General features: G+C 22.1%; 1 long non-coding RNA gene across 1 annotated transcript; it reads left to right on the top strand.

The window, feature by feature from the left end:
• Positions 1-6,821: 6,821 nt before the first annotated feature.
• LOC142170531 (uncharacterized) lies at positions 6,822-7,448 on the top strand. Its single transcript, XR_012699760.1, has 2 exons — positions 6,822-6,995; positions 7,092-7,448. It is a non-coding gene; the product is annotated as an uncharacterized LOC142170531 (long non-coding RNA).
• The last annotated feature ends 1,259 nt before the right edge of the window (positions 7,449-8,707 follow it).

Raw genomic sequence — 8,707 nt, 5'->3', positions numbered from 1 at the left:
TGACAAAATAGACTCTGTATAGTTAATAGGTACATTTTTAGCCATAAAAATTTGTATTTATTGTGACTTCAGTTTTTATCACTAATTAGTGTTAGAACCCGCACGATACGAATAATTTAACAGAATATTAATCTTATGAAATTAAGATATAATATATTATATTATTTTAAAAAACATAAGTTGTTATTTAATTATTTAATATAATAAATCGATACAAATTCAAAAGATAAACATTATATAGTAATGAAATAAATTATTTGCTCCTTATTTATTCTTTATTATTATTAAATTAGCAAGTATTTAATACTATATATTTAATAATATGACTTTTTATTGACTTGTCAAATGGCTTACTATTTTGATACTACTTTTTTTAATATAATAGAGAAATAGATTTTCTTACTCTAAAATATTTTTTTAAAACTTATGTTATACTGTTCAAAATTCTTCAATTGTCTAAATTTATCAATAATTTTCTTCAGTACTATTTATTTATATTTTCTTATTAATTAATTCAAAATATAAATATCATAAAATTTTCTTGACCCCCTCTTTTCGTACATTCTTTTCTACTGTAATATTTAATTAGTTTTCTCATTTTGTATTTTACTAAACAATTATATAATATAATATTATTTTTTACTAAATTATAATTTTGAATTCATCAAAAGTATAAAGAGATAGGACTTTTATTTTTATTTTTTTAAAAATCTACACATATTTTTAATAATTATTAATTTGTGCTATATATATAATATATTCTTTTAATGTATAATATGCTAATAGAATTTTATATTTTTATTATAAAATTATGAGTTCAATTTATTAACTAAAATTTCCTACCCGAGAAATTTAATTAGTATACATGTTTCTACGATATCACTTGATTTTATTTTTAAAAGTATTCTTCTTTTTTGACTATTTTTTAATTATGATTTTAGGAATGTGTATATATACGACTTTTATCATCATAATTTTAATTATAAATCTTATATTTTTATATTTTCCAAAAAATTTATATTTTTTGTTCCTTTATTATCTAATCGTATTTTCAATTATTTAATATTATTAAATTCACATATAAATTTTTAATAAATTACCAGTTTCATATAATATATTTAATATAATTTTATATTACTCTTTAAATTTAGTTTGATTTTATCCTGTATGAGTTTCTCAAATTATTTCGACATATAAATTTATTAATAATATTTTTGAGCATTATTTATTTACTTAATTTTGTCAAATAAATTTAAAGTGGGGTTATAATCACATTATATCTATTCTATTCTTTATACACTAATTTTTGTTCTCAAATATTTTAATTTTATTTATTTAGTTTTTATTTATAATACGAATATTATTGTATTATTTTTCTAAATGAATGGTGTTGAATTAGTTCGAATGGACTTATATAGTTATTGAATAAATATTTTGTTCTATATGTTCTTTATTCTATTATCCAATGCTTAGTATTGTACATTGTTAATAGAAATTTTTATTAGCATATTACTTTGTTTAATATTTTTGTCTGATCTCTTTCTTTTTATAATATAAGAGAAGATATATATGTTTTATTAATCTTGAAATATTTTTTATTTTGAATTTTAGTGAATAAAATTTCTATTAAATTAAAGGGACTTATATAGTGATCGAATAACTTTTTGTTATGTATTTTTATTTATTATATTATCCAATATTTAGTATAATTTCATTATTAATAGAAATGTTTATTTCCATATTACTTTGTTTAATATTTTTGTCTACTACTTTTTTTGGGTAATATTATAGAAGATATATATTTTATTACTCTTGAAATATTTTTTTGTTTTAAATTTTATTCTAATGTTCTCAATAATATTGTCTGAATTTTAATGAATAAAATTTCTATTAAATTAAAGAGACTTGTATAGTCATTGAATAGCTTTTTGGTTCAATATTTTTCTTTATTATACTTATACAATATTTAGTATTTTCACATTGTTAATAGAAATTTATATTAGCATATTTTTTTGTTTAATATTTTTGTTTACTACTTTCTTTTTGTAATTATAGAAGATATATATTTTATTAATCTTGAAATATTTTTTTATTTTAAATTTTATCCTATTTTTCTCAATAATATTATCTGAATTTTAATTAATAAAATCTCTATTAAATTAAGGAGACTTATATAGGCATGGAAATATAGGCATGTTCAGTATTTTTATTTATTATATTATCCAATATTTAGTATTATTGCATTATTAATAGAAACTTTTATTAGCATATTACTTTGTTTAAATTTTTGTATGCTACTTTCTTTTTATAATATAATAGAAGATATAGAATTTTTATTCTATTATTCTCAATAATATTTTCTGAATAAATATTTTTTTATTTTTAAAAATAAAAACAAAATTATTTAAAAAACAAAGAAATTTTGAATTGGCATTTTTTTATATCATAAATCCAAAAAGTTATATATGAAATATGACAAATTTTTATAAAATACCATGATGTATGAATCAACTATAAAGTCATAACAACCCTTATTTTTAAAAAATATGATCTTGAAAAGCAAATGTACTAGTAAATGAATCAAGAAACATTTTTTTTTTAAATAAAAAAAATATCTCTAAAGATTACTCATTTAATTATTAAACTATTATTGTTTGAGATGCAACAAAGTTTCATATAAGTTTAAAAATGAATTTTGTTATTATAAAAATAAATCACAATTATATAATACAACTCTAATATTGTTTGCTTTCAAAAAATTAACAAAATTAAGAAGTAATTCACAGTACTATTATTTTTCTGAAGCTGAGGGACTATCAGAAACAGTCTCTCTATCTTCTCAAGGTAGGAGTAGGATTTTTGTAAATACTATCATCCCAAGACTCCACTTGTAGAATTACACTAGATTTATTGTTGTTCACGATACTATTATTCATCACCAAAAGAGATGATAAATATTGTTTGAAACATGTATCCTTTAAAACATTGTGTGCTTCATAAACACATAATCTATTCGTACTTTTTAAATTATAATATTTTATTATATAAAAATTTCTTATTTTTTATTTTATTTTGCTTATTTATTGTTCCACTCTAAATTATCATAAATTCACTTAGTTGGAAGATCATTTATCTTGATGCATGATTCTTATTATACAAGGGGTTTAAATATTTTTACAAAAATATAGGGAATAAGGGGAGTATATCTTAATTAAGTGATCATAAAATTTTAGGATATTCATAGTATATGAAGTATAAATGTTTGATATCGAAATACAAGGGGGAGTGATGTATATTTGTTACTGAGTCGTTATATTTATATAAAATTTTTATAGTATAAGGAGTGTAAGTGTTTGATTTAAAATACAAGAAACATAGTTGCAACTGAGTCATATTACAAAGGTGTTTAGTCTAATTTATCCTAAGGTTTAATAATTAAAAACATTTAAGATTATTTTCTAAATATATTTTTAAATCTATATATATATTAAAGCAAGAAAGTTACCATATATAATTGACATTATGGTTAAGTCAAGTGACAAGCTAATAAATTTTAATAGTATATGGTAACTTTATTCTGTATTTATATATATATATATATATATATATATATATATATATATATATATATATATATATATATATATATATATATATATATATATATATATATATATATATATATATATATATATATATATATATATATATATATATTGAAATTAAATTTTTTGAATTTATAGATAAAGTTCTAAAATTCGAATTTAAATTAAAAATAAAATTTATCTTTTTTTATCATGTTATTATACTTAATTCGGTTAATGATCATATGCAATCATGTTAGGAACTTTTGTTATTTTTTCTAATTATTTAAATACTACTTCGTCTCTAGAAAAAAACAAAGACTACTCCATAAAACTATAAAACTCTTTCACATTTAAAATCCTATAAGTATAGTTCTTTGAAACACTGTAGCTAGATTTGAATAAAATAAAATTCTTTTAAAATAAATGTAATATATAGGGTACACGTCTATGTTTATCTAAATAACAAAAAAGAGTTTACAAAATCAAATAAAAGTTTACTTATATATATATAATAAAGTAAACATACATGCTGGAGAAAGAAACACCACAAAATTAGTCAATATTAAGAAAAAAAGTTGTTTCTTTTTTCTTCTTGAAGAATATTTGTTTGAAGAGTCAATTTGCATAAATGAACATAAAACAAATAACAAAACTTTGACTATACAACTGCTATCATTAATTTTAATTTAGCACATTCAAGGAATTGAAGGGTATAAGCTGAAACCCCTTCATTTAGCTGTAGTCAAGCCAATATTGTAAGGGTATAATATTTTTTTCGTTGAAAATATTAGTTTTGAATCATTAGATTATGTGAAAGGTTTTTTTTAAACTCAACAAGAGAGAAATTGGTTTCTAATTTATAGTTTCTATAACGACTTTTAAAAGTAACAAAGAGTATATATAAAGAAAAAATTGGTATGACTTGAAATATTTTTAAAAAAATGTAAACAAATTATTTTGAAAAATGTCTTTACTTTTTTTTAATTCAAAGATAATAAAAAGATAAGATATTTCTGAACATTAGTAGAGAGTTTAAAATTATTATAATAGAAGTTATATCATGGATAAACTAAAAAAACCGAAATCTTATGGAATATTTATATAATATTCGGCCATATTTATTGTTTACTTTTTATAGCTAATATAAATAGATGATATACCAACAACACATGATTGTACACATATTATATATGGATTATATATAAATTATACATCATTCAATTTTTTTATTTAAGTGGTCGGGTGATTCGGCTGATTAGATAAAGCCAAAAGAAAAATATGAAATAATTTCAACCAAAGACTAAAAATATAATTAAAGTTCATATGTCGATAATTTTTATTAAAACTCATCCTTTTATAGTGAAATAAATTAATTTTTTGTAACAAAATAAATAATGACATAAAAAATAAGATAAAAGAAAATAAATATTGAAAAAAGGTTAAAACTAGAAATAAAAAATGACTTATGTTTCATCTTTGTTGAGTATAAAATATTTGAAAGTTAATCTCATCGATTTCAAATATTTTTGTTTCAACTCAAATATATAGATTATAAGATAAGGATATCTTAGAATATTTTTTTAATTTACATTATGTGTCGTTTTTAAAAATAAAGTGTCAATTTTTTATAAACTACTTGACAATTTTAAGACAATATATGCAATATTTTATAATAATAATCAACTAATTTAACATTTAATAATTCAAAGAACAATTTTTTTGTATATATAGGGTATTAAAAATTCAAATTCTGGGGCTAGAAATATCGATAAATTTAAGGTAGAGTCATACTGAAATAAATCCGGCCAAAGAATCATTTAAATTTTTAGATAGCCGATTAAAGTTAATTTTAAATTAAGGATAACATCTTCACTTGCATCATTATAAAGATAATCATTATTAAAATATAAAAAGTTTTAGAAATTAAAATTTCAAAATAGAAATAGTTTTTGAAAGATAAAATGATACTAAATAAGAGTTCAAGTCGTAGTATAAGAGTCACGTCGTAATTAAAGAATCGTTTATATCGTGTTAACCTTTGTGCTTTGCCATAAGTATGAGTTATTATTTTATTTTGTGGCTATTTTTAGGTTCCAATTACACATATGAGAATAGTGCAAAAATAAAATTATCACTACGAGAATGGAGAAAATATTAGTCTTTTTTCATGTAGTATTTCTTAATTAATATCTGACAATTATCCATAATTATTTAGAAAGTTTAAATGTTAAGGTTATTTACATATAATTCAAATAACTCAGATATTTAATATGCTTAATGTCAAATATTAAAATGGAGTAAAAATAATTCACTAGCTAAAGAATTTTTTATATTTTTAGATAGCCAACTAAAATGAGTTTTGAATTAAGAATAATATTTTCAATTACATTATTATAAAAATAATTACTATTAAAAAATAATATTTTAGAAACTGAAATTTAAGAAAGAAATATTTTTTAAGAGATATCAACACACCAAATAAGAGTTCAAATAGTAGTAAAAGAGTTAAGTCTTATCCAAAGAGTCGTTCATTGTTTCAACATTTGATTGTTTTGCCATAAATATGAGTTATTATTTTACTTCCTATTTTTAGGATCCAATGACATCGGCAAGAATTGTATCAAAAAAGAAAAATAGAAGAAATGGTTAATTTTTTTCATGTAGTTAATATCCAATGATTATCTATATTTACTGAGAAAGTGTAAATTTTAAGATTATTTACATACAATTCAAATAACTTAAATATTTGACATGATTAATGTCCGCGCATCCGTGCGGGTACTAATACTAGTTGAAAAAGAAAAGAGGAAAATTCTTTGAAAATAAATGATACTTTCTTCTATTTTTCATAATGTTATGTTCAAATAAACAAACTAAGGAATTTCAAAAAAAAAAAAAAACTAAGGAACTTTTGATTTCTTTTTTTTTTGCTGTATCTTTTTTAGAAAACATAATGTTTGATTTTCTTAAATCAAAAGAATTTTAAAAGGGAATTACGTAAAAGTATTGTTTTAAGGCTTCTTGCAAAATATAGAAATTTCGGCCTTAACGTATAATTTTGAATAGAATTTGAAAATTGATCTTTTACTTTATGTAGTTCTCTTTTGATTCTTTTACCAATTTAAATTTTTTTCGTCAAATAAATAAAAATGCTAGATAAGTAAGAATAACTAGCATAGCAAAGTGGACGAGATAATCGGCTCATTTTCTTGTTAGTATCCCTAAACTTAAGGAAATGAAACAGAATCAATCCATAAAGATACTCATCATGGATCAAATGCTCATTCCCACAAATTAAAACTGTAGACTGATTTACAGTTTCACATCTCCCGACTTCTCTCTCATAAAAAAGTGACTATGTTTCTTCAAAACTCTGCCATCATTGACGGTTTCACGAAAGATCTATAGGTTTGTCTTTCTTCTCTTTTTATTTAAACTCGTTAGTCTTCTATGTTTTTCTGTTGATGTCATGTCTTTGACTATCTTTTTTCTCTGACAAACAAGGTCATGCCTTCACCAATATGAGGCTTTTCAAGCCAAAACATGGGCGAGAGATAGAGCCAAGCAAGAAGAGATCCGTGGCAAACAGAAAAAGAAACTATGCAGTCAAAAAAAATGTTCAAGAATCTAAAGATTTTAAATTGAGAAATGGTGAATGTATTAAGTGTTAGATGCAGTCTCTTTATGTTAGTTGGGGATTTGAGACTGAAATCTTTGTAATATACAGGGTAAATGTCATGTTTTTACTCCTCTACTCATATTTTTGTGTATATATTTTTAATCCTCATCTTTGTATTCCCATAATCCCAAATATTGTAACTAATCCTCTATGAGAAATAAAGATTCTGCAGTTTTTAACAATTTGTCCTATAAACATTAAAATTTGTAAAAAATGTATTATATTCAATTATAGAATATTCATTATTATTTATAAATTCTAAATATTAAAATAATCTATTTATCTAAAAATGGCAAATAGTACCAAAACCTATATAATCATCGCCAAATACCTTTCAGTCACAAATCGTTACAGTTTTCTAGACAAACAAATTTGTCTTTAATTTCATACATTTAGGGACGAAAACGTTTTGTGTACAAATGATAATCTTTTTCTTTAAAATTTGCATATCTTCAGTGACAAAATCACATTTTTCAACTACAAATTAGATACCACTTTAGAGACAATTAGAATTGTCACTAATCAAGATAAAAAATAGTGATAAATTTGTTTCGTCGGTATTAAGAATTTATTTAGTGACGAAAGTTATTTCTACTACAAAAAAGTTGAAGTTTTTCTGACAAACAAATTCGTCACTGATTTAATATATTTGGGGACAAAATAATAAATTTGTCACTAATGTAACGTCATTTAGCGATGAACCACTAAATCGTCTTTGTAAACTTTTAGTGACCCATTTATGGCTTCGAAGAATTGACGAAAAAAATTTGGTCAGAAAAGATATTTAGTGACGAAATAAAGCCTTTTAGTGACAAAGACATTTGTTGCTATAAATCAAATTTGTTGTAGTGGTTCTAGAGTTGTTGGTGCTACCGGAACGTTGTAATTTGAAGTTTGAATTGTTCTTGCTAATTTATCGTATGAGTTTATTTATTCTATCTTGCGCTTAATTATTTGATTACTTGATCACCAATTGAATACTATCTACGAATTTAGGATTGAACTCGGGAGAGAAAATTCTAGATCACATATAGGATTGAGTAGAGCAAGATCTTGAACCTGGGCATCGGGAACGAATTTGCGGTTAGGATAGGGATATACCTAATCGCCTAGCTTGGTTACTATACGGGAATTATTAATGCATTATTATTGATCCTAATTCCATAGGAATATAGGTGTTAGGTTAGCTTGAATAACCGAGTAGTAGTTCAGGAGAGTACTAAGGGTATTATTAATCCTGTCAATCAATAAACCAGATAAATTAATTAGACAATTTAAGTGGAAGCCTCAATGAGATTGTTAGCTAACCCATAGCTCGAGAATATCGTCTTTCATTAAATTTGTGTCTAATTTTTCCAACTTGTTTCCTTTATTTTCTTAGTTTACTACTCTAGATTAGCTTTAGTTGAATAATTATACCTTAGAAATTGCTTGAATAGAT

This window comes from Nicotiana tabacum, chromosome 16 (assembly GCF_000715075.1).
Source record: "Nicotiana tabacum cultivar K326 chromosome 16, ASM71507v2, whole genome shotgun sequence".
Taxonomy (NCBI): Eukaryota; Viridiplantae; Streptophyta; class Magnoliopsida; order Solanales; family Solanaceae; genus Nicotiana; species Nicotiana tabacum.
The sequence above is the reverse complement of the archived record's forward strand: the minus strand, read 5'-3'. Positions and strand labels throughout refer to the sequence as shown.